Below are 26,061 nucleotides of genomic sequence, written 5' to 3'. Positions count from 1 at the left end.
CCGTGCCGCCAGGCGTGTGAGCTGGGTGTTCTTGTGGCCATAGATGGGAAGATGCTGATGAGATATACGCAGCATACAGGAGTGGGGATTTGAGCAGCGTCTCAGCTATGAGGGAAGTTCAGCAACAAGATGACTGTATGACACAGAGAAAACACTAAATGGACTACATTATCTTTACCGTATAACTATGCAGAAATGCCTTATAGCCCTATAGCTGCTTCTGCCACTGTGACAGGGTAAGCTACCATCGCGAACATGTTTGTGGTGGTCTGTTAGTCTTAAAACCACTGCCAAGCCACTCCTTGTTGTTAGTCCCAGAAGGGGCATAATAAGAGCCCATGCAGGTACCTTGAGTTATCCCTGAGGCCCTGACTGCTCTCAGTACTAAGCACCATCTTAGAAGGAAATTTCATATGAAGTTTAGTGGCAAAGGAATGTTGAAAGCAGAAAGTCCCCTACTTCCCTTTTGGGAATAGAATAAATGCCTCCCACAGAGCTTGAAGGTTTGTATTTGGACAGCATCTCTAAATGCATTCAAAACAGGTCACCTGGATTAGAGGCTTCATTTCGTTAAGTCTAAGTTTGCAGTTACTGTTGGAACATCCTGAAGCATCTCTGGGGAGTGTGGGAGTGCTGGGGTGCTAATCCAGCTCAGGGTGAGCTTCGAAGAGATTTCTATTGGAATGTAGTACTGCTAAAAGCAACTACTTACCACTTTTTAATGTTCACCTAATATAAGTAGCACCATCAGAACAAATCCTTGCTGATCTGTGTATCAGGGGCTGTAATTCACTCTTCAAAGGAAGTGTGCTCATCGGGGCATGTTTATCAGAGCTGAGCTGTATTGCAGCTGCTTAGATGACCCCGCCATCTTTCAGACATCTCTAACTGTGCACCTCTAGTATTTTAAAACAGAAACAGTAATTAAGTTCCCTGCCTTCTCCCTCACCCCTCTCCCTTCCAGCAGGCAGGAGCTCTGTGATTATTTCACAAGATGTTTGTTCACCGGAGGGGAAGAGTCCATTCTTACTGTGAGAGCAGCTCTGCATGCTGTCTTTGCTGAATGCGTGCCCCAACATGGACTTTTGCCATGGACTTTTTTCCCTGTTTATTTGGAAAGCCCGAAACATTATTTTCAGCTGCTACAGGTATCACAATTAATAGAATGAATGGCATAACAGAAACACATTTTGTTGTATTCATTTAACAGAAGGAATGCAGGGAAAAGCAGTAGAAGTACCCAGCTTGTTTTCTTTTGTTTAGATAAACCAATATTGTCTTGGCACTCAAATGATGCTCTCCCTTTTCAGAGCTTCCACTTCACCTTTGTGGTTTTGCAGCAGTAAGCTTCTAACTTCCTTTAAACCAGACCTATTGGTATTATTTCAGAGGAGTTCCCATGGGATAACAGGATTTCTGTCAGAACAACAATATTGTTCCTTTCAGAAGGCTGCCTTAAAGCAGAGGAGAGAGGGGAGGGCAACGAGACTGGGCAGCAATGGCATGGCATTCTGGGGGGAGGCAGCACCAATGGGACAGCCCTCCTACCATTATCAGCCCTCATCTCTGTCACTGGCAATTATGTCCATTTCACTTAGTTAATTGGGATCTTAATTCTTCGCACAAGCAAAGTCTCAGCAATTGTAGCTTATGAAGCACCATATAGCTACTGTGGCTTGTAGATAAACTTCTTGTGAGCAAGAATAAGGTAGAACTAATAGAATGATTTGTTTTTAAAGCTGAGACCCATGCTGACTTAAATACAGAGAAGTTCAAATTCTGGAGGGAACGACCTCAAGTTGCACCGGGTGGGTTTAGGTTGAATATCTGTGAAAAGGAAAAAGAAGGAAAGAGTGGTCAGGCATTGAAAGGGCTGCCTGGGGACGTGGTTGAGTCCAGGCAGAGTTCCTGGAGGTGTTCAAGAAATGTTTGGATGTTGTACTAAGGGAACATGTTTTAGTGAGGAAATATTGGTTGTAGGTGGGTGGTTGGACTGGGTGGTCTTGAAGGTCTTTTCCAGCCTTGGTGATGTTGTGACTCTTTGATTCAGTCTGTCTGTAGCAAGGTAAATTCCTCATTGATTGTTGCTATAGATGCTGTTATGAAGATAAATGAGTTTTTCACAAACATCACCATTTGCAGTATTTCCTTTTAGCTACTGGAAAGATTCCTGATGCCACCAATGGCAACATTCATCTCCCTTGAGGCGTTCCATATAGCAGAAAGATCTGAGGTTTCCATGAGCATACCTTGGATCTACTGGGTAGGATCTATAAAGCCAGAGGGTTGGGTTTCTTTAGGTAGGGTGTGGTTAGTCCTTGCTGAGGACACACATTTCCTTCTTAAGATAAAAATGTTTATTCTCTGTGCCCGTTATTTATCAGGTGCTAGGATGTGGAAGTCAGGGCTTGTAAGAAGAAAGCATTATCTTTTATTATGACAACTGAGACAGAAGGAAACCAGAGGAACTTGAGTGCAGGAGTGCTCTGTCAGGTCTAGAACATTAATGGCAATTGTCAGATATCAGATTCCAGCTCTTTATTCTTGAATGGAATTTGCTGATTTGTGTCACTGTGAACACATTCTGCTTTCCTTACGTGCACAATTCGATTTTGACAGCATTTTCATTTTAATTTTTATTAGCTGGAAAATTAAAAACGACTTTCAGGTCTCCCTTCTTTATCTCCTTTGTCTGTGTTACCTCTAACATTTCTTTCTTTGGTCAAAAAAGAGACAGTTTTGACAGAGTATTTAATATGATGCCAGCTATATGTGTAGGATTTATGGATAGATAAAAAATACTCCGACCTAGCAGCCAAGGCTTTAGGGGTGTTCTGTGGTGGTGGGACACAGGACAGCATGGCTTACTGGGATGCGAACATCACCAAAGCTGATGTGATTTCCAAAATAAAAATCTACTTAAAGCTAATTACAATATTTAACTTCATAACACTGGCAGAATGTCAGTCCTCTGTAATCTCATGGCTATGATGTGCCTCTCCATTGTAGGGAGTAGCAAATCCTTCCATGTCCTGGTTAGCATTCAGCCTTAATAAGTTGCAGCTTGTGGCTGCCTGCTGGGGCACTCTGTGCTCCTTGCTGATCGCATCCCTACGACTCTGATAAGCTTCAAGTAGCCGTGTGCATATGTTAAAGAAGGAAGAAAGGCGAGATGTTTAAGTTGCAGATTATCCTCCAAATCTGTAGTGTAGCTTTTAGCATTTTTCTCCGCTTTTCCTGTCACTTTTGGCTAGTCTTTTTTTGTGTTGCTTTTAAGAATGAATGACTGGTGCACTGAGACTGTGAGCTGTGCCCCTGCCCCTGGCACGCTGTGTCTGTCAGGAAGACATGGTGCCTCTTTCTAAGGCTTTTGCAGAAGCACACCCAACTCCTGCAGATCCAACCCTGTTGATGCCTGAGAGACTCTATCTATTCTGATACTTTCAGTAGCAGAAGCAGAGCAGAGATTTATGAGAGTGGTTAAAAATACTCCTATTGATTCCTGGAGCTATATTAGTCTGAGTGATTTGGTATGCTTTGCTTTCTGTGTACAAACCTCATTCGGTTGCTGTTTTCTGCCTTTGTCATGATTTCAGCGAGGCAAGTCTTAAAGGGAAAGTAATATCCATTGATCTGATACAAGCTGTAAGAGGAAAAACAGGAGACAGCAGCAAGGAGGTACTGGTGCCTCTGTTAACACTGGTGCTTTGATGCTTTATCCCGTATCAGCAGTACTTGCACTGATTATATGGATGTATTGGGATTATGTTACAGCTAACCCCCACCCTTTGGTCTTTATTGTATTGGAGACTCTAAGATGCATCTTGAGTGTTCAGAGCCTTATACCTCTAGCTGAGTCTCTGAGCTTCAGAAATAATTCAATTTCTGTTCATGCAATTCTGAGAATAGCAGGAATTAATAGGAATTTATTATGTCTTTGTTGGCTACATGCATATTCTTGAATAGATTTCAGAGTTTTGTGTTGAATTCAAATTGAATATGGCCTTTTTGGCCTAAAAGCCTCTGTATTATCTCAGTTGCAGCAAGTAACCTTTCTCTTTCTCATGTACAAAGTGAGGATAACACCAAATAAACTTAGAAACGTTGCGTGGGGTGGTGAAAGCATTTTGGTATCCTTAAAATAAAGCTGTTAGTGAAACTGTGCATGTGTGCCAGCAATACGTTCTGCAGTGGCGGGCAGCAGTGCTCTGTCTGGATTCAGGAGATGACACTGAGTCAGCCACAGTAAGCTGCTAAAAATACATGCAGGTTGGGGACCTGGGCTCAGGGACTGGGTAGGGACAGTGGATTGCTGAGCTCCTGTCCTTCACCCAGCAGAGCCCCTTTCCATGGTGCAGTTCCACCTCTTGTAGGCAAGCGAGTCTGATGTTGCCTGATATTCAGTGTTAAATTATAGGGGGGAGGCATTAGGTTTTTGGGAATCTAATGAAAACTAAAAATAAGGCTGTTTATTTCTGGTCTCACGTACACAGCAGTGATGCTGGAGGAGGTTGGGGGGTGACCCAGGCTGATGGTGCGTGGAGCAGAGCTGCCTGCCCTGCAGGTCTGCCCTTGGCTGTGCTTGGTTTCCTGCAAATCTCAGCCCTTTAAAAGTACTGGTTCCTGCCAGGCTTGCTCTGCAATGTTGTGTCACGTGCAAGCAGGCAGAGAAAACAATTCTTCAAGTCTTTACAGAAAGAGCTTTCAGGCTCTCTTATCTGGAAATAAATTTATTGGCTAAGTTGAATCAGATCCTCTTTGAAAGAAAAGCAGCAGAATGAAAAAGCTGCCTGAGAGCCTGCTTGATGCTGGGAAGGAAAACCCAACAGGAGGAGCAGGAGGGTCAGGAAGAGGTGATTTCTGTCCTGTGACAATTAGGGTGGGTGAGCAAGAGGATTGTTTTGAAGAAGAGCCTAACACTATGAAAGAAGAGAACCATGGGCCTGGTCTGCCTTGCTGATCTAAATCTTCATCAAATTAGTTATTCATGAAGGTGTGTCAGGGACTTCAGACCAGGAGCTGAACAGATGGATTTGCTTGCTGGGGAAGTTATTTGCTGGGCAGCTGCTAATGCTTATTGGTGCTACTGTTTCTCCTATGTATGTTTTCAGAGCAGGTGGTTTTCTTGTTGAACACTGTATATTGCAAAGGAATGAAACTTGACATTCTTAGCTTTGCTCTGATGAGTACACCTAAAGGGATACCCAGGGCATTTTAGCATTGGCATGCTGCAGCAGGTGTGTTGAGGTCCCCTTAACACTGAAAGACTGCAGTTCGCTCTGGTGTGTGGGGCATTGAACCCTCACTTCCACACAGATATACCAGCCTGTCCCAAAATCCCTCAGAAAGTGGGGCCCTCCTGCCTGCAGCTCTTGCTTTGCTTTGGGCTGGACCTGCTCATGGAGCCTTTGCTTTCCCTGTTCTGCTTGCTTCCAGGCTCACCCTGCTCTGTTTCCTCTGGGAGCTGTGCACCTGGCTGTGTTTGCAAATTTGGCCTTTAGCTGCTTGGTCTCCCATCTCGTTGACGGCTAGAGAGAGCATGCAGAACATACAAAAGGATGCAGTGGTGTGCAATGAATAATTATTAAGTGCCTGGTGTGTCGTGTTGCTTGAGCCAAGTTTGAGAGGCAGCCTTTGTGGTGGTTGTGTTACAGAGCCTCTGGAGCAGGGGTGTGTGCAAAGAAAAAATGGATGAAATTCAGTGCTCAGCAGTGCCTGCAGGAGCAGCCCCTCCTTTGCACCCTCCTAGCAGCAATTCCCACGTGGGGTGAATAGCACCAAATGTGCTCGAGGTGAAGTGTTGTTGGAGGAGAGCTCAGCTGTCAAAGTCAGTCTGACTTCTCTGTTAGCTGTGCTGAATTACTTTTGATGGATGTTTCTGTGACATGGCCGGCCTCAGATGACTTTCTACTGCACTTTGTTGTGATACGCAACTGCAGAATGGCTTCATACAGCCCTCTCTGGGGAAGGCTGTGCTTTATGGCGAGAGATGAGATTGCAAACTCTGTGCTTACCTTCCTTAAAAAGGAGTCAGAAACATTTTAACAGCCCAAGGTAACTGTTATGCTGATATTTTGTAGTGCCTTCTTTAAGTACAGGCAGGCTTTGTTAAACTGTAGTATTGCAATACTCTACAGCTGACACCTCAGTTTTGTATTCCATTATTTCAGCTGATCTTACTCATCCCTGAAGGTTTTGGTTTAGACTGAGAGGAGAACGTGTGTACCTGTGATACCAAGTAGTGAAAGAAGCAGCTGTGTGTGTGCACTCCTGGGTGCCCACCTGATGGATAGATAGAGAGAAGTGGAGCCTTTACAGATGTCTGTGGTCATGGTGAGCACTGGAGAGTGCATGCAGAGCCATGGGCAGGAATAGATCACAAACACAGCTGCTTATCTAAAGCTTGTGAAGATTTTTTTACCTCAAATAATCCATCCTACACCGTCCTTCCTATCCTTCAGCTTCACAAAATACATTTCACGTGGGCAATGTCTCTGTTTGAGCCAGTTATCTGGCTCTCAACAGCTACTTATTCTTTCCAAGTACTCTATTACTGCTTGGATTTGATTTTTTTTGTATATACACAATCATTTTGCTATTGTGCTGGCTGAGTGTCTGCAGATACAGGAGTGCCTCACCTCCCTGCCTTCCCATACACCCCATCTCTTGCTGCAGTATGTATTGATATTTCTGTACCTGGTGGTAAAATTAATTAAATTGTTCTCTATTTATGAATGACTTTATTGCTCTATTTATTTATTGCCAGTGCAGCTAATTTGATTTAGGCAATATTTAGTTCTGTTCCAGTAACTTTTCATTTTATAAACAAACTGCTGGTGCAAATTCATTGGCATTAACAACCTGTTATTGATTAGTTTGGCCTCACACTGTGATGGGGAAGAGTGACTGTGTGAAACCTTCAGATCGTAGCGTTAACAGCAAGTTGAACAGTGGTTTTCTGGGAGTAGTTCTTTGGAAAATGCATAAGGGCTTCCTGGTGCTTAAGGAAGGTCAAAGCCCCCCCTCACACCTCTGCACACACTATTTCCTTGGCTTGAGCTTGTCTGTGTAGCAAGGAAGAAGGTAAAGGATGCAGTAGTCAGAAATCACAATACCTCCTCCTACTTCCATGCCTCAGTTGCAGCACTGAGATGGTTTTTGCTGCGGAGGTCATTTGTGATCACTTGTAACATCTGTAGTGGTGAGATGCAGCCCTCGCAGGCTGTGCCTCTCTTATGGGCTGCACTCCATTCTGAAGAGCTCAATTCCATACCCATTAAAACCGTAAGGAGGTTTCCTCTTTTGCTTGTACTCATTTCGTACAACATCTCCAGTAATGACTTGCGAGCCTTTTTCTGCAGTGTTATATTCTGCTGACTGTTTGATTTTTAAAAGCCTTGAGAACTCTGTCCTCATAACCAAGAGGTTAAATACCTTCTCTTCCCACATCTCCAGTTACTTGCAGAAAGGCTCAAGGGCTATGCCTGAAAGTAGAAAATGAAGGTATGAAGGTCTTGTTTGGAGATTATTGTTCAAGGGCAGTTTGAAGAGTGTTTCTTGAAGGACTAGGGCTGATCCATGCTCTTCTGTTCTACTGAAGTGGTATAACTTGCATGCAATCCTTCATAATGACTCTGGTTTTGGTGAGCTGTTGTAGCCCAGGCGGTGCCTGTGGGCAAAGGAATGAGCCTGCACTTAGAGGGCAGCATGGAGACTGGACCCAATACTGCTCTGAGCTAAGGAACTGTGGGGGAGAGCAGGAACTCCCTCCTTTGTCTTCAGGGACTGCACAGCCATCCCCTCATTGTTTGTGTTGAACTCTTGTATGGAAGCATCAAGGGTTGTGGGAGTCCTTCTCCTCCTTCCTGACAAACGTCCTCTGTTTGTTCTGTGCTGTGGTGCCTTGTTTACAGCATGTGCAGCTGTATCAAACAGCTGCCACATCTTGAGGCAGAGGTAGCTGCCACGATCTTGGAATGCCTGCGTAAGCTCACGTTGAATCCCTAGGGATGAAGGGCTTTATTAAGAATGTAGGATCCATTATCACTAATCTTGAAAGTGGACCCATGCATTTAACATATATAATTATAAACTTCCAAACAAGATGATTTCATCTGGTGGAGCATCTGGGAATTGTTTTTTCATTATCGCGTTTCAAAGAGTAAAAAATCTTTCTGTTCTCTCAGAGGATTTTATGGGATTAGTTGCTGCTGTTTGCTGCTGTGTACGTCTGCAAATGTTTGTATAACTGTGCACACCTCTAATTTATTTGCATCCTTTTGAGAGGATGTGGCGTTGCCTTCTCTGGTGCTGTGCTGGGATGGTCCCTTTCCAGTGGTGAGGAAAACAGGAACAGGCTTTACTTGTGATTGCTTTGAGAAATGGTTTGACATTGCGTGCAGGAATTCACTGGTGTGGCAGAGCACTTGCTGGCACAATCAATTTGAGAATAACCAAGGTGACTGAGAAAATCACCTGATAAAATGATTTGCATGAGTGATATTTTCAGTGTGAAATGCAGTAGTAAACATACTGATCTGTTTTCATCCAGGTTGTCTAAGCCCTCCTCTGAGCCTCTAGTATTGGGTCACACGGTGGCTCTGGCCACTCTTTCACAGGTGTAAGAAGAGGTCCCTGTGATGCTACAGATTAAAATACTTTTGAAGGAAGTGCTTCTCAGTAGGATTTTATGGTAGATGGTACAGTCAAAAATCACTGCCAGTGTGTTTTTGCCTGATAAGAACAGCTCATCTCAGTTCAGATTTTCAAAGTAAGGAGCTATTGGCATGACTGTTGACAGCAACTGGTCTTAAACATGTCCAATAAGGAAGGAGAGAACCAAGATACCTGCATTTTAAGTTAGTAAGAATGTCATTTCACCCATCGCTTTAATTCTCTCTCCCTCTGCCTAATTTTCATGAGGACGGTTCTCTGTTCTGGCAGTGCTGGGGAAAGTTGGTTGCAGTGGTCTGCAAATGTTGTCATAGACAATTAATGTCCCATTCTTGGAGAAGAAACAAGGGAGGTGGGGGGGAGAGGTGTTGTTTCTGATGCTTAGGAACCTGTAATGAAAAAAAACCTGGGTATTTTTGCCATTCCACAGCCTAACGTATGCCTGTGTTGGATTTTTGAGGGCACGGTTTTTGTTCTCTGTTAAAGAATGTTGGCAGTGTAGCAGCTAGAAATGCTGGTGAGTCAAGGCAGGCTCTTGGCAGAAAGCAGTGGGGCAGGAATGGGGAGGACAAGCTTGGGAAGGGGAGCAACTCATGGTAGAAAGCTTCTGTTGCAGGTGGGAATTAGCCCATGTGGATGGAGGTGGCATTGTTGGCAACTCTCCATGTAGTCAGGATGCTCTGGACAAGGGAGCTTTCCTCTTCCTCCTCTGTTTCATGGTTTCACTTGATACCCAGGAGGGGTGCAGATCTTGGGCTGCAGACAGAGAGTAGAGCTGATGAGCCCATAGCTGGGAGGCACCTGTCTGGAGTGGGAACAGACAAGCGTTGGAAGTAGCTTGTGCTGAAAAATGCTCAGGCTTTTACTGAGGAAGGATCATGATGCATGTATCATTTTGTGTCAAAAGTGATGCATTTCTGGCCAGCCAAGTAGGTTTAAATTAGATCTGTGCATAAGGCACTTAAATCACAATCTTTTATGGGGTATTTTTAGAGTATTACAAGCTTCCCCCCCCCCGTGATATTGCTTTCTAGTTTCCAGAGACTAAGATAGGAACTACTGATGGAGGAGCAGGCAGAGCAGGTTTGCTTGGGAATAAGGATACTCCAGAGAGTCTTAAAAGATAGAAGCTAAATGGGAAGCTTCTCCTTGTTGTTGCTAGGGAGGGAAGATGCATTGCGGCTGCCTGCCAAGGGCAGAAATGCAGCTCACCCAGCAGAGGAGCTGAGGGTTTATGGAAACCCATGTGGCACTCTGTACAGTGTTAGGAGTCAAAGGGTTTTATAACAAGATTGCAAAACATTATCACCAGTGCAGGCATCTTGGAGTTACAAGTCTGTCTCAGCCTCTGAAAGGATCACACTTAGAGGGATTTTCATTTGGAATTACTGTTCTTCTTGGGAAGAAATGCTACAGCACCACAAGCTGAAGTATTGATAGAATCTAGCAGATCATTTGAGCAGTGTGAGCACGTGGCTGTTTTTTTGTGAGCACTGGAAAAATACCGAAGGCTTGCTGAATTTACAAGATCTCATCCAATGTGTGATTTTTGGTATCTATAGTTTTAATGATTCACCTACAAGCAACTGAAGGGCAAAACAGAACCTTTTCTGTGGACTTGTAAAGCTTAATTATTTTACAAGAGTATGCTTAACTAATAGAATTAATTGACACCTGCAGCTGAACTGGCAACACATTCTTTCCTCAAGTGTTTAACAGCTAATAATAATATTTTGCTGTCTTTTAAGGCATCTCTGTCTTTGTTCAGCCTTGGAGAAGCTCTGGATTTCTTTTGTAGGGAGTGACCTATAAGAGCGATTCCAAATGCCAGGTCTCCACTTTTAGTTGGAGTTTCCAAGTCCCGCTTTGTATTTAATGTGCTAGCACAGTTGCTCAGCCTGATTGCATTCATTAGAATGGTTCCCCTCCTCAGAGGGCATCTTTCCCTGTGCTGTCTGAGTTGGGCATCCAGCCCTGAGCCATTGCTGGCCCCGATGTCCCCATGCGACCTTGGCTGTCAGAGCCTCTTGGGCTTCCTCCTTGCACAGAGCCCAGTCCTGCAGCTCATTCTCTTATCCAGAAACCCTTTCAAATCATTTCAAAATCAGAATTCTAGGAGTGCGTACAATGTGAAAAGTGATTCCATGTTTTATCACTTCTTGAAGCAGAGGAACTCCTGTTATGCCTCTCTTTGCTTTTAAGCATTTCTATCGAGAGCATTTGGAATCATTGACTTAAATTCTTCTGTGCAGCTGGATGTCTTGGAGAAGAGTGAGAATATTGCTGAAAATTCAAATAATGGCTTTGGAAACCAATTGCAACATGAAATGAGCACATCAGCCAGTCGTTGCAGTCTCTGTGCTCCACCAGAGGACAAAAGGTTTTAAAATACACCTTGCAAGGATGCCAGTAGTGATACTTCATAGGGTAATGGTCAGCAGAGAGCAAGGGAAAGGAGCAGAGCATTGCAATGCTGCATGAAGTGTTTTCCATGCTTTTTTTCACCTTTGATAGCCAGAGTTGTGCAAGGCCATCATCTTTGTGCTGCCCAGAGGGCAACTCTTCCCTCCTTATTCACGTGGAATCAAAGGTATTCAGGCTGGATGTAGATTTATGTCGTTATACTTGCTCTATCTGTTCATCACTGCATACAAGCTAACTCCTCACTTAGATGCCCCTCTTGATAAAGATAAGCTTTTGTTTCCTGAAGCACAAAACAAGTGATTAAAGTTAGGTTGTTTTGCACTTGTATGGTGTCTTGATTATAACTTTAAAACATGATGGTTGATTAAAAAAAGACGAGAAATAAAAGGGGATATTAATTTTGCTTGATGTGTAATATTGCAGCAGCAATGTCCAATCATTTGTAAGACAGAAAGCTGTAAAATACCTCCTGTGATGAGGCTGTAGTAAAACTAAACATCATTGTAAATAACAAACCTCAACTATTTATAATAAGGGGTGATTGGAGTAAATATGATGGGAGACATTTAATTAAAACTGAATGAAGGGGTGTTGTAAACATCACAACGTTGCCACCGAAAACAGAAAATTAATGTGCCGGCAAACCAAACAGATAAGACTCTGAAATGCATCTATGGTGACGTCCTTTTGATAAATGTTTCAGTACCTCTGTGAGTGCTTTCAGATTGATTCAAGGACATCCAAGTGCCACAATATCTTGCCCAGCCCCTCAGTCAAGGCTGCTGTCCTTATTTTTTCAGTCAAAACATTGCAAGATTGTCTTCCATAAAGAGAACGCTGCCTAATACCCACAACTCTATAAAAATGAGGATACGATTTGTGTTTGAGGGATTGATGAGCGTGTTGTCACAGACGTCAAACTGTTCTGATCTTGGTAGCTCTAAATCTTTTTCCGTGGATTGTTTCTTTTCTCTTAGCTATTTTCAGTAAAAATGTCAAAACACATTTTAATTGATCCGCTGCTATTGTTCTGCTCCTTCCTCTTGTTTTATGTAGAAAATGCTAGATCCTGAAAAGGGGATGATTCAGCCTTCATCATGGGGACAAAACGTTGTCTAGGATGCAATACCTGCTAGAGACAAGACTTGGAGTAGCCAATAAAATTCAAACAGAAGCATCCTGCTTTGCTGCTGTGAAGAGTTGTCTTGTCCCCACCACACAAAATTGCCATTCTGTTGCTTCAATTTAGATTCTCTCTTTTGTAAAACATTATTTTTCCACGGGCAGTCTAATCAATCATGCTCAGATTCCAGTTTTCCAGCAGACCAGCTGTTTTTATCCAGTTCCTTGTAGTGTCACCATGGGCGAGTTGCTTGGCGTACAGTATTAAGCCTGATTCTTGAATGCATCTACCTTTCACAATGTGAACAGCAGCAGCGTCTTTGTTTCTTCGCCACCACTGATAATCAACATTTCTTATTGCATACTGGAGAAATAGGAGGGGTTAGCATCCATTGGAGGGATGTCAGAACAATGAACTTACAGTAAGTACTGGCTTTGTGCTTCTGGAGGACATCCTCCACAAAGCAAGGTGGAGAGGAGTGCAGGTTAGAACACCAAGTCTGCTGCACAGACAGATGAAACCAGAGGCCATTAAGAGCCCTATCTATTGAAGTGTGCTTTGTGATAAAAGTACATGAAAATCCTTCACTGCAGGTCTCTGTGTGTGATGACATAAATGGAGCTTTGATTAACACAGTGCAGCATTGATGGGTTCTCATGGTTTTGTCATGCTTTTTCTACTATTTCTGTTTTATGTTCAGTGGGAACAAGTCTCATCCTCTCTAGTCTTCCTATTTTTTTGTACATGAAATGTGCAGCACCCTGCCAGGCAGGCAGCCCTGACAGGGAGATGGCAGCACTGTACTGTACCAGAGTGGGTCCACTGAATAGTCCTGTGCAGCTTTGTGTGCTCCATGGCATGGGTTTGTGCCCAGCAGTTCCAGTTTCTGCTCTCCCTTCTTGCTGCTGCCCCAGAACTGGGCTGAGGGTGATGTGCACCACTGGGGCAGCAGGCAAATGGAGCTCCTTGTGTTCTCCTTCGTTGCGAATTGAGAGCTGGGAGCAGAGCCCCCGGTGCTTGACATTTTATCAATACTGCCTTCATTAGAAGTTCACTTCTGTTCATTAAACTTCTTCTTTTAGATGCAATTTGTCACTTCAGTTCAAGTGTGAAGAAGGGGATCTGGGTGAGTGGGGTGGTTGTGCTACTTCTTGGAGTTGTAAATTACTGAAGAAGTGGATGCTGTTGCCACGTTGTCTGTTTCTCCCAGTGCTGGGGCTTGTTCAGATCCAGATTAAAATCCTGAAGGTTACATACCAGATTAAAATTGCTGGCCTGGCACGCTTGAAGGAAATGGTGTTGCTTTCTCTGCTTTGACTTGTATTTACAATGTTCTGATGGAAAGACTTGGTGGCTTCTTGGGAAACAGATGCAACGTTAATGTGGACGATTAACCCAGTTGTTTTATCATGCAAAAAGGTGCAGTTTTCCTCTTCATGAAAAATTAAGACCTGCTTTCATCATTTGGAAAGTGTAAAGCAGGCTAATGAAGCAATGTTAGTACATGAATTCCAGTGTTCTTGGTGGGTAAATACACAGCGTTGCTCTGCTTAGACCCAGAGGATCTAAATACAATCTTAAAACTGAAAACCACAGAAGAATTTGCCATTAAATTTGCAAATGTGTGATGTCTGAATTGCATTCAAAAAAACTGAAATGGGATGTTGTCATTCCCTGAAAAATCTGTTCTTTATTCTGTTAATGCACACAACAGTGGTTTTCTCTCTTCTTCAGAGACAGCAACAGCTCTCCAAATAGAGAAGCTGACATGAAGGATTTTTCCTTGCTCATTAATAAGGTCAGAGATTTAAGACCTAAGTCAAGGTATTGATAAAGCAGTCTACAATGCTTGCAGACTCATGTCTGAATGCACCATGCAAGAAGCACAGTGGTGGTGACAGACTGCCAAGGAGTAAGTCCTGGCCTACCACACAGACCTGCCTGGTGAGAGCAGAGCTTGCTGGGCCCCCAGGGGCATCCTGCAGGATAACGTGATATTGTGAGGTGATGGCTGTAGAGAAAACGTCAATAGAGCTTTCATTCTGCAAGTTCAACTTCTGCTGTAGAACTGGTAAGTGCCAGAACTGCCCATACACATCAGCATTTGAAGACTATCCCTCTTAAAAATCCTCTTGGGAGTTAATAATCATCTAGTTCCAACCCCCTGCTATGTGCAGGGTTACCAACCACCAGCCCAGGCTGCCCAGAGCCACATCCAGCCTGGCCTTGAATGCCTCCAGGGATGGGACATCCACAATCTCCTTTGGCAACCTGTTCCAGTGCATCACCATCCTCTGAGCGGTAAAACTTCCTCCTAAGTGCTGGCCTGCACCTTGCAGTAGCTCTGTGAATACCTTTTTGTTGTTGGGTTTTTTTTGAGCACTAACAGTTACATCAAAATAGTGGAAATTACTGAGTGCATCACAGAGCTGTGCCTGCACAGCAGTAAGAGTGGGCAGCTCCTGCCTCGTGGACAGCAGCATGGACAGCCCAGCCAAGGAGTTTTGTTCTCCCATGTAAATATGGATATGTCTCATTGAAGGAAAAAAGTATTACTGGCATTCAGAGAAGAGTGCCAAGTTGTGTTTTGAAAAGCATGCAAATGTTTTGATAAGTTCTGGCCGTCCCTGCTTCTCGTGGTGGTTTGTTTTTGGCTTAGTTGGGTTGGTATTTCTGCAGTGTGATATCATATCTCAAAAAGGCATCTAAGTTTACACTGATCTGACTGTCATTTTCATGCTAGAATGTTGTGAGCCGGCTGAGTTAAGCTGAAGCCATAATAGATAGGCAGGAAGCTTGTTGGGTCTGTTTAAGGCATCGTAAATGTGAGTATTTCTCTTTCTCACATTCCTAGAACTCTATTGTTAAGTAAAAGAAAAAGCAACGTTACCATTATCGCTTCTAAAGACCTTACCAAAAATGATGACTGTGTTGTCTTATTTCTTGCTGTTTGATCTATTCTGAGTTTCCACACTCAGTATTGCGGTCACAGCGCCTGCAGAGCAGTGGCTTTGCCCTCAGGCTTTGCTCTGGGTGGTGCTGCCTGCTCCACAGGAAGGCAGCTGTGTGCTGGGCAGAGGGGAGGCTGCCCAAGCACTGGCAGCAGGGAGCTGTGCCTGCCTAGGGAGGGGTTTGGTGTGGCTGCCTTGCAGTGCCAGCATCCAGCAGTCAGCCTATGGCGCCTACCAGCTGCCCTCGCTGGGCTGAGTGAATTGTAAAGCAGGAAAACCTGTTTTCAGAGTCAGGCAAGTAAGTCTTAAAGAATTAATAGAGAATGGGCCGTGGGGATCGGGATCTCCCAGCTGGTGAGCACAGAGTTTCAGTTTGTGTAGGGTCAGTATTGCTTTTATTGCTTCAGCACGGAAGAAGTGTGCAAAGTTACAGTAGTTTGGGACAGGGAGAAGCAATCCATATGTAAAGCTTCTGCTCCCAGTTTCTGACCTTGTCACTGTACCCCTTGACGTTAAGCACTGCCTTTTATTAAGGAGTTTGTGCACAAAGCCAGGGGGCCATAAGGCCTTTGTCTGAAAGCATCACTGCTCCTTGCTGTGCCAGCTTCTTCCTCATCCACTTTTAGACAGCACCATCCCATATGACAGTTTTGGGGCTGTGACAGGAAAAAGCGAAGGGTTTACAGGGATGTGCTCACTTGGGCTGCTTTTGGAAACTCCCTGCATCAAGAATTCATAATGCCTACTGCACAGCGATTAAGCTCGTAAGGGCAGCTAATATTTACATGGCATTTTGAAGGAGTACAGTGATAAATTCCTTCATGATTTTCCAAAGATGAACCTAATATGAAATCCTTGAACAAACAAGAAATGCCACAGATAGGAGAAGGAGGATGGGCATCTGCACCTTGCATCCTCAGCCCTGCTGCCCTCCTACCTTCTTGATCCTTCTGTATTGCTCAGTAAAGGCAGCAGATGTTGGGACTCTCCATCACAAGTTTCTCACTCTGTTCTCTCATTCCCTTTCTCTGTGCTGACTGCTCTGTCTTCTTGATTTTAGATCTCTATTAATGGGTGTTTGTTCATTCTTCTGTGTTTAGATCTGGTTAGGTAAGAAGTAGCTATTTCAGAGTGAGAGGCTGCACTCTCTGCAGAGCTGCCTGCAACTGGGACTTGCCGGAAGCAAAATCAATTGGTTAAACTTTGAATATTTCAAAGTTCAGTACCGCATGTGAAGAACAGAGATGAAAAATGCTTTAATGCACTCAAGCTGTTTTTTTTTCCTGGCTAAAAAGGACATATCTGATGGGAGAACCAGCATTGCTCAAGTTTGCAGAAGTAAACAATGCTACCACAAATAAGTTAATTGCTAAAATGGTTGCTCTCAGTCTGCAGTAATCCAGAACAGAGGCAGAGCTTTGATATTCTGCAAACTGACCATCATGCGACTGCACTGCAGAGCTTTGGAGGAGGAATTGATTAGAACATACCAGGTCTGAGCTGTGTTCCTGGCTGCCTGGCATAGCAGGGCAGTGCCAATGAGTGAGGCTGTGTTGATGCAGATGTTGCTGCCATCATGGCTGCAGCATTTCCACATGGGAACGCTTGCGGCTGGGTGCCCTGGCTGCATCTTCTGGGGCTCTGTGAGGTGTGTAGATGAGAGCAGAGCCCTGGTGGTCAGCTTGGCATCGTCCCACCTGGACAAGGCTCTGCTGTTGGGCATTCCCCATAGCACCCAGCCCAGGTGGTGCAGTGCATGGGAACTGCTCAGGTGGGAGGACAGCAAATAAAGCTGTGTGAACTTGTTACTTATTCCTGGGTTCTTGGAGGCCCTTTAGGTTTCGGTAGAAAATTTATTGCATTCTTGGTCGGTCCTTGAGGCTTGTTAAATAGCTGCTGCTTTAAGACCCACAATGCGCAAAGAAGGGCTGTGAGCTCTCCTGTCCTTGAGCAAATGCATTTCTTTTGTATTTTAAAGACATGGCCCTTTCTCTCTCCAAAGTCGATTGCAGTATGCCCCGGTTAGTACTTCAGGAGAGCTATCGGGGAGAATACATTATGGGGGTTTGTATTTTAATCTAAGTATGACAGGCAGCCTTGGTCTGCAATGGTCTGCAAATCTCTACTGCCTTTTTATTGTCTTACACAATGTTAAGTACTCTTTATGAACAGTGTGCAGCGTTTGCTAGGTGTTCTTAGCTGTGCCAACTTTGCAGAGTATAATGTATTAAAGTTCCCTCTTGAAAAAAGGGATAAGGATTTCTTTTTTCCTCTCTTATTCCACCACAGTCCTTCCAAACTTTGCAGGGAGACGATATGAAATAATGTTGTACATTTCATCTCTGATATCTGATACCACTCCCTGTATTTAATAGCATCCTCCAGTGGGGACAGCAGTGGGCAAGTGGGTGCAGCAGCATGGTGTTGTGGAAAGCATCAGTGTGACTAACAGAGAACAGATGTGAGGAAAGGCTGGAGGGGCAGCATCAGGGGTGTCACAGCAGATATTGTTGTGGGAGTGCCTGTTTCACCAGCACGGTATTATGGATAATGCTCTGCGATCTGAAATGGTGCAGCGTGGCAGGGTGAGCTCTCAGACCAGCAGGGTGCTGGGAGTGCTTGTCCCCATTGTGTCACAAAACATTGATTTTTTGCTTTCAAGCAGTATTATGGGGAGGGATTACAGGGTTAGCCTGACGAGATTACCCCTCTCAAATGATAGGGATAGTTACGTCTGAAAGTGAAAACATGAGAAGACTTCTCTGAATTTCAGCAGGATAATGTTTGCTAACCAGAAGCACTGGTTTTGGAGTCCTTCTATACTTGGCTCTCCTTATATATAGCTATATATGTTTTCTTATTTTCTGTACTCAGTTTGACTTAAATATTTCTGCTCGCTCAGCTGTCTGCATTCTTGGCTGTGACACTGCCCCATGGCTTTGCCTTGTAGGGTTCCTGGGGAGACCCACAGCAAGCAGCATACAAGTGTATGGCACCTGGAATTAAGAACAGCTTGAAATGCAATTAAGTGCTTCAGGAAAACAAAGATCTGTGAAAACCTGTATGTTTTTGGGGTTTGCTTCTCAGTCCTGTTGCAAACCAGTTTCACCTGTTAACCACACCTGGTTAAGGAGCAGCAGACCTATTGCAGCTGTTGTGGTGCTTCATTTATAAGACTGAGAATTTTATCTGACAGCTCAGTGCTGAGTTCTGGCATGATATGATTGCTTACAAGCTCCCCTACTCCAGCAGGGGAATCAGCTTCCCAGCTGGACCTTCAGGATCATCTCAACTGATGGGGAAACCAATTCTCCTTTCACCAGCTGTTCTGGAAGGAAGTCTTTATTCTCAGTGGACAGGTTGGCACAGTTCTTGTTTCTGGGGCAGGAACTCCCAGCACAGCACTGTATGAACAGGCTGAGTAGGCAGGGCCATGGAGGGTATCACACTGTTGGCAATGGGCAAATTCAGCAGGAAAAATGTCCTTGGAACTTAAGTTTTCTCATATCTTTTTCATTCAGAAAATGCTATAGTTCTGGCAAAGGCTGATGCCTTCTTTGATGCTGATGCTGTCTGACACAGCATTAATGGTGTAGTCAGACATGAAAAACAATGCAGGTAGCATTGATTTGTTATTTTTCCAGGTTGGTTAAGTTCCTTCCTATTGAGGAAACAGATTTAAATACGGTTTGGTAGACCAGAGGGAATAAATACAGATAGGAGTTCTTGTTCTCACAGGCATTAATAGCAAAGCTCCCACCACACGCAGGGGATTTGGGATGGGACCCTGATTGTGCTTCTGGAAACAAATAAAATAAGGATGTCTAGTTTATTGCATTGCTGTTAAATGTGCACCTCCCATCCATGCTCTTGCAAAGCAGTACTTTGTGCTCGTTACATTTAGTAATGTTGTACATGGGGCAGAATGCTGCTGTAAATGAGCAGAAGTATTCAATGTAATCCTGAGTAATTAGAACTGTAGTTATTGGGTGTGTCATTCCCTCTGGCTGGGTGTGGATGATTCTCTTGCATTTTATCATGCTACAGAACTTGCCTTTGTGAGCTTTGCTGCTTTCTGCTGCTGCATCCCTGTGTCCCAGGCTGTGCTGTGCCTTGTTGCGTGCATACTCTGCTCAGCAGCTGGAGAAGGTGTTTTAAATGCAGAAGTCCGTGCAAAGTTTGGGAAGGGCAGGCTTTCATCAGGAGGTTATGCTGACAGCACGTGATGGGTAGAATCTTTTTGGACTTAAAATGGTTTGGACTTAAAAGCTGTAAACTTGACGCCTCCACAGTTTCCTATTTTGTGGGCTTTGTGCTTCATTTGCAGTGGGAAATTTGTTGCTTTGATGTAAGTTGGCACCTGTTTGCACCTGGGGAGTGCGATCTCTTGATTGAATGATGGGGCTCAAGTGTGGGTGGCAGGCAGAGCAAGGTCACCTTGTTAATGCATCACAGCTGGTGGTGCTCATTTGGGGCAAGGAGCCCCGTTTTGTCCTGCTGGTAAACCCAGGCTCCCTCCATTTGGTGCCTTGCTGTTGCTCTGATTAGTTGTAGAGTCAGCATGGAAGAGGACTGGGAAGAAGCAGTGAGAAGTACAGCAGCAGGCAGAGGTGGATGAGCACCCCAGAGCAGCATCACAGCGATGGCCAGTGGTTCATATGATCCAGGATGGCCCAGTGTTCCCTTTCTCCTGTTTCCTTCTTTAGAGATTGTAGTATTTTTTTGGGGGGCGGGCAAGCCTTCAGCAGAAAACAAGTTAAAGAATATTTTGAAGACTCTGTGAAGATGCGTCCTTTGGTGCAGAAAGGTGGCTGCAGAAATCCTGGCCCTTGGTTGTTACTTCGGAGTTGAGGGGCTTGGGGTTTTTTTCCTCCATGTTTCCATTATTCAGAAAGCTGTAGGGTATCCAGCCCACAGGGAGAGATTTTAGCGAGTCGCTCATCTTATTAATTTGCTCAGAATGTTTGTTAGTTCCAGATGTGCCAGTAATTGTAACACTAAGTCAGTATGAAGTGGCAGCGGGGATGCCATATATTGTGTTTTGTGAGCGGAGGAATAACATAATCCTGAGGTTTCATTGAGTTTTGTGGATATATGTGGAGATTTGGGCATTCAAGGAAGTGCTGGAAATGCCTCATTTAAATTCTTCTCTGGCTACTGGAAGAAAGAAAATAAATCATGAACTTAAATTATGTTCTGCCTTCTTTGCAGATTTCTCTCTCCACCTCCTGGGTAGGGAGATGGGTGCTGTAAATCCCATGTGAAGTGCTTTATGCTGGCAGTTCACGTGGCGGTGTTAAAAGGGATGCACTGTGCCATATTTCAGACATGTGCCTTTTATATCCCGTGTGCAATCGTGCTCCTGGGTGCTGCTGCAGGAGCAGTTTGTCTAGACAATGTGCACTGCATGCTCTGATAAGAATATTGGATCGTGACCCAGAGGAAGAAAAAGGGTGGAAAAAAGCCCACAAGATGGCTGGGGCCTTTTCCTTCAGGTAGTGTGGGGCATGGCTGAGCACAGCTGGGAGGGAGAGCTATGGCCCTGGAAGCAGTGACTCTGAGAAGCAGAAGTGCTGCTCACATCAGGAGCAGTAAAATTGAGATTGAGACTGTGAAAAAAAGAGGGGAAGACTTAGGTCTGTGTTAGCACCATTCTGGATCTGATCCTGCTTTACTGCTTGGAAGTTATTGAAATCAGATGGTGGGGAAGAAAAAAAAAAACACCCTAAAAATGACCCAAATTGCTTCCCCACCATGTTTGTTCTTGCTGTGTGCTCACCAAGTTCTGTGTTTTGTGAAGAGGTTGGGAAGTGCCTCATCATCTTTATGCTGTGGAGTTGCTGAATCTGCTCTTGAGAGGTAGAAAAGGAATTTCTTGACCAAGTGTTGATGCTGTGTGCTGATGGCGACTTCTTGTTTTAAATACAGCTTAGCTGTACTTCCCAGCTGAGTGCAGATGAAGGAAGCAACAAAGCTGTCAATCTGGCACTTGAGCACTAACTGCAGAGAGGTGGTGCTTGGACTGGTAATGCAGCGATGGCATCCTGGTACGTGCAGGGTACTGCAAAGCCAACAGGAAGGTGTAGAGCAGGAGGCACGGCTGGACTGCAGGCTTTTGGTTTGCACTTTCTGGGTTTGGCACTCTTCAAATTCAGCTTTGTAATTGTGGATGGTATTGGTTATATTCTGCCTCTTTAGTCATTCTGTAACAAATTGCAGTGGGAGTGAGGAGGTGGAGAACAAATTAGTTGAAGGAATGAATGTACAGGTGTGAGTTGTGTGACTTATTCCCTGCAGCTCATCCCAACACTGCCCAATAATGTAATACTGTTGTGTAATACTTCATTTCTGGGAAGTTTGGATTTTCTCCTGTGGATGAACCTGAGGGTGCTCGGAGGATGCAGCCGCTGTTCCAGGCTTCTCTTGTATCAGCGGAGCTTCAGTAGGATGTATTGACTAAAAGCTGGTTTAGATTGAACAATCAATTAATACCCCTCGGTGCACACACAGAGAATTCATTTGATATTCCCTCTTGTGAAGGCAGTGGGAAGAATATTTTGGGTTAGTTTACAGCAGGAAGAAAGTGTATCTTCTAAAGGTAAATGTCACTGGATCGATCAAAGCTCAGAGCAGCATCTCCATAACTTGGTGCTGTTGCTGGAGGACTGGCTGCATTGAAGGTGCCAACACTTCTTCCTGTCTCTCCTCCTTCACTTCTAAAGTTAGCACCTTTCACAATCAATGGCATCACAGAACTTTTCAAGGTGGGTTTTTTTGTGCTGCAATGAGTGCTTGGCTGGTTGTTCCTGAGATTCCTGGGGAAATCCTGCCTTCACCAGCGCTCGATGGGGCAGGGCTGGGTACTGAGCAAGAGGAGGGATAGTGCTGTGCTGTAATGGAGCTAATGGCATGATGCTCAGGACAGCTGCGGGTACATCTGGTGTTAAACTACTGTTATTTAAACTTTATGATGCGAGAGACTGCCAGCTCTCCCACTCACAGCATATAAATTATGTCAATTGCTCATGCACTTTTTTTAACCCTGATTTCTCTTGAATTATGGATGATAGACAGGGCCAGAATTTGCTTTTAGTGTTCCCTTGTGAGCATCTGTATGCTGAGTGCACTGAGCAGTCATAATCTCAGTGTGTGCAGTCAGGGGATGCGTGATATAATTTGTGCTGTGACCATATAGCTTGAATCCCAACCATTAAGGGAGTTTTGAAATCAGGAACTCAGGCTATTTTTGGGCAGGGTGTTTATTTCCTTGGGGGTGGGGGGTTGCTTTGTTTCTGTGTCTGGGCAGAAAGCCTCAGGGCTTGTAGATGTGAGCTACTTGTTCCAGATGTGTTTCCGAAAGGCAGCATGAGGTTGTTTTTCAGGAGAGCCCTCCATTGTGGACGTCTTGGTCTTCATTGTAGAGCAAAATAATAGCTTCGGTTGTTAGGGGAAGGTATTATGATGGGCTTTCTTGGAAGTACATGTGGTGGTTGAGTGCGTTTGGCAAGCTGTGCTTTTGTTAGCACGTTCCTATGTTGGTAGGTGGTGGGTCTGGTTGTGTAGCAGTGCTGTGTTTCCAAAATTCCCCTCAAAATTGAGCTCGCTTCCCCTTAAAGTGACCTGGGAGGGACCGCAATAAGTACTGCGTCTGAATGCTCAGAGCTGGGCTGTGCCAGGCGCAGGGGATGGAGGGGCTCTGGTGACTCTCCATTCAATTCACTTATAACAACTGACAGCCCTGTTATCAACACACTGAGCTCAAGCAGTTTGTTTGCCATAGCAGTCTATATATATATATATATATATATATATATATATATAAAATCAGTTTTATTAATACTTCACAAATCCTGGCTCTGGTGTGTGGCACCTGATTCCTTCCCTTTTTGGTGTAAATCTAAAAAGTGCCCTCAGAGGGTAACGTGGATCCTGCTGAGGTTGCTGGTCCTGCCATGATTTCAGCAGCTCATTCTGATGCTCAGAGGGGAGAGTAAAGCCTTCCAAGGGGCTTTAATGCAGTGGGCAGGTATCACAGTATTGCTGCAGGAGCAAGTCAAGGTGCTGCCACTTCCAAGATAATTTCCACTGCATGTATTGAATAATGTGTGCTTCAAGGTGTATCAGCAGCAAGTGTTTGTAAATTGTATAAACCAGACACAAATACACAGTGGAAGCAACTGCTCTCCTATTGCATTTGAATTCTCTGTAAAATATGACTCTTTCTTTTCCCATGGCTGTTTCTATGGGGAGTGCAGAGATGCTCACACATGGGAGGGTTTCTGGGGGCAGCCATGGGGCTTAAAGGTTCATTAGGACTCCAGACGAGGCCAGCTCCTTGCTGCACATATCAATTTCACTGGCTTTAATCAAACAGCGCGGAAGTTTTGCACTTTATTAGCTGTTCTTTGGGAGTGAAGTGCAAACAGTTCACAGTGGACTGGTTGGATGAAGTCTGTCATTGCTGGTGGCATCTGAATGGTCCAGTGTTGGAAGATTTTTAGGTAAACCTTGTGCTTAGAGTGGAGGCAGATGAGGTTAGAACGGTGGAAATGACTGGGGGGAGGGAATTAGGAAGGTTGGGTACTGGGGCAAGAACCTGAGAAGGTGGGGATGGGTGAATCCTGCTGCTGGAGCTTGTGTCACCATATGCATGGGGATGGGGCCTGGGAGCCCAGGCTGGGTGCTGCTGCCTGGCTGTGTGTGCCAGCCATCATGTTTGGAATGCTGGGAAACAACAATCTGTGTGTGTCACTTTGAGGACTCATGGATGCTGAGCATTCAGGATAGTCAGGTCTGGCTGTGAACCTGACCTACTGTGTCCCATCACTAAACCATGTCCCTGAGTGCCGTCATGTTACCTAAATCATGGTGCTTTACAATGACTAAACCAGTACGTCATTACAGTAATGTGAGTATGCCACCAAAACTTCATTTTCTTTGGTATTTTCTCTATTTTTTGCTGTTGTTTTTTTTTTTTTTTTTTTCTACATTGCTATTTTTTAGTTATTTTTTTATATCTAGGCAGGCACCAGTGTGCTGCATAGGCTAAAAATACTCAGAAAGCACTTCCAAAATGCTGAGCTAAATCACTTTGCAGCTCGCAGTCTGTCACACAGGAGCATGTACAGAGCTGTGTTATGAGATGCATTTGGTGAGTGCAAGTCATTAAGAGGAGGCAGCACAGTGGCTGCTCACCACCACAAAGAGTCACTCGGTCCCCAAGACGCTTTGCAAGCACAACCCTCTCTGAAGGAAACCACTTAATCCTTGGGTGAGCAAATATGATGATAATGTTCTGTGCTTTGTTGTGTACTGTGATCTAATTGAGATTTAATGCATTCTGCCTTGTCCCTGCCGTGGACTCCCTTTGGACCATGCAGTACAAAGCTCGGTGTTAGCAGCTTTCTTTGCTGTTTCCCAATTTATGTCTGCAAAGACAGTCAGGCATTTGTTATTTGCTTTGAGCACATGAAACAGTTGTGCTGGGAAGGATACACAAGAAGGGGGGGAAAGCAGATCCTTTCTTGTTCTGTCAAAGCAGAATATTTGCTCTAGGTGTAGATACTGAATGAGGAATGTTTCACTCTCCTGTCTTCCTGTTTAATAACTATGTATTTGCTGCTGGTTGTGTGAAATGCATCTGCACCTCTTGTGTGATGCAGCAACATTTCAGTATCAAACAGATTGAAATTGCCAGCACAAATGTGCCTCCCAGCTGCAGTGGGAGAAGATGTATCACAGAGGTGGGGCCCTGTGCTGCAGCATTGTGCTCCTGACTGGGACGCACCTTGGGTTTTCATGCTGCAAATCAGGAAGCAGTGGTCTTATTTCTACCCCCCACAGCAAACTCTGTTCCTGGGAAACCTAGCCCTGTTCCTGATAGAAGAGCATCAATACACAAATAGAGCATGTGTTTAATTTTCTCACGTGCTTTGTGCACTTGAGTGCTGCTGAGACAAGTACAATTTCAAATGTGAACTTAGGGGGAACTTAGTTTTGGCTCAGGATGATTCCTGCCATCACACTCAGAGAACAGCGCGCTTTTCTCCCTTTCTCCAGCTGCTCATTCACTCCATTTCATGCTGGAGCCTGGAGGGATTTCTTTCATTGACCGTTTCAGACCCCTTTTTTTCCTCCAGAACGAGCACTGTGTGTGTTCTTCCACTTGACTAAGCTGGAGGCAGCCATGTAGTCCCTGTCGTGCTGGAGTCAGTGCATTGCCCCCAGGACCCCCGCGGGAACCTGCTCTGCAAGCACAGCTCCTGTAGGTGTTGGTAACGATTGCGAGTGCAAACAGAGGCAGACAGCACTCTGTTGTGTGCCATAGCTGCCAAAGAATATTTCTGTTGAGAAGTACGTTGGTTTGGTTTTTTTTTTGTTGTCAAATCTATACTGTATTATTTAGTGCAGAAAAGTCTTCAGATGAAATACAACTTTGGTTTGGTTTTTTGATTGTTTGTTGGTTGTTTTAACATTTGCTCCATCTCTTGGTTGATCCCAGCTTGTAGCAGCTCTGAGGTTGTTTAAATCCACCCATGCTGGGTGTTAATGGGAACAGGAGCAGTCAAATACATGCGCATCGGTAGGGAACTCAGAAGCATAAAAATTGAATTCTCTCCCTGCCTTTTTCTTCCCTATAGAGAAAATAGGCCCCATTAGTAAAGAAAGCTTTGGTAAGATGGTATTTGCAGTCCAAGGCTGGAAAGCGGCTGCCATCTCCGGTGTGTTGTTGAGCAGAGGACTTTACTGCTGCCAGTAATCCTGTTTATCCTGGCCACAACACGCCTGCTGGATGGTGCCTTATGGACATATTCCCCATTACTGATGGGTTGAAGCAACATCTCTCCTTGTGGGAGTAGTGTGTGGGTACAAGAGGAGAGCTGCAGCTGT

The 26,061-nt window shown here is 44.6% G+C and overlaps 1 protein-coding gene across 7 annotated transcripts in view; it reads left to right on the top strand.

The window, feature by feature from the left end:
* FSTL4 (follistatin like 4) overlaps window positions 1-26,061 on the top strand; it is a 183,677-nt gene that overhangs the window by 23,495 nt on the left and 134,121 nt on the right. The window contains exon 1 of one of the 7 annotated variants that reach the window (XM_072348400.1): window positions 24,346-24,442. The exons of the other annotated variants lie outside the window; for them this stretch is intronic. The gene's annotated coding sequence lies outside the window, so the exon portion shown is untranslated. Of the gene's footprint in view, window positions 1-24,345; window positions 24,443-26,061 lie in introns of those variants that run through there. 7 annotated transcript variants of the gene reach the window in all.

This window comes from Excalfactoria chinensis, chromosome 13 (genome assembly GCF_039878825.1).
Source record: "Excalfactoria chinensis isolate bCotChi1 chromosome 13, bCotChi1.hap2, whole genome shotgun sequence".
Taxonomy (NCBI): domain Eukaryota; kingdom Metazoa; phylum Chordata; class Aves; order Galliformes; family Phasianidae; genus Excalfactoria; species Excalfactoria chinensis.
This window is presented reverse-complemented; position numbering and strand designations above follow the sequence as displayed.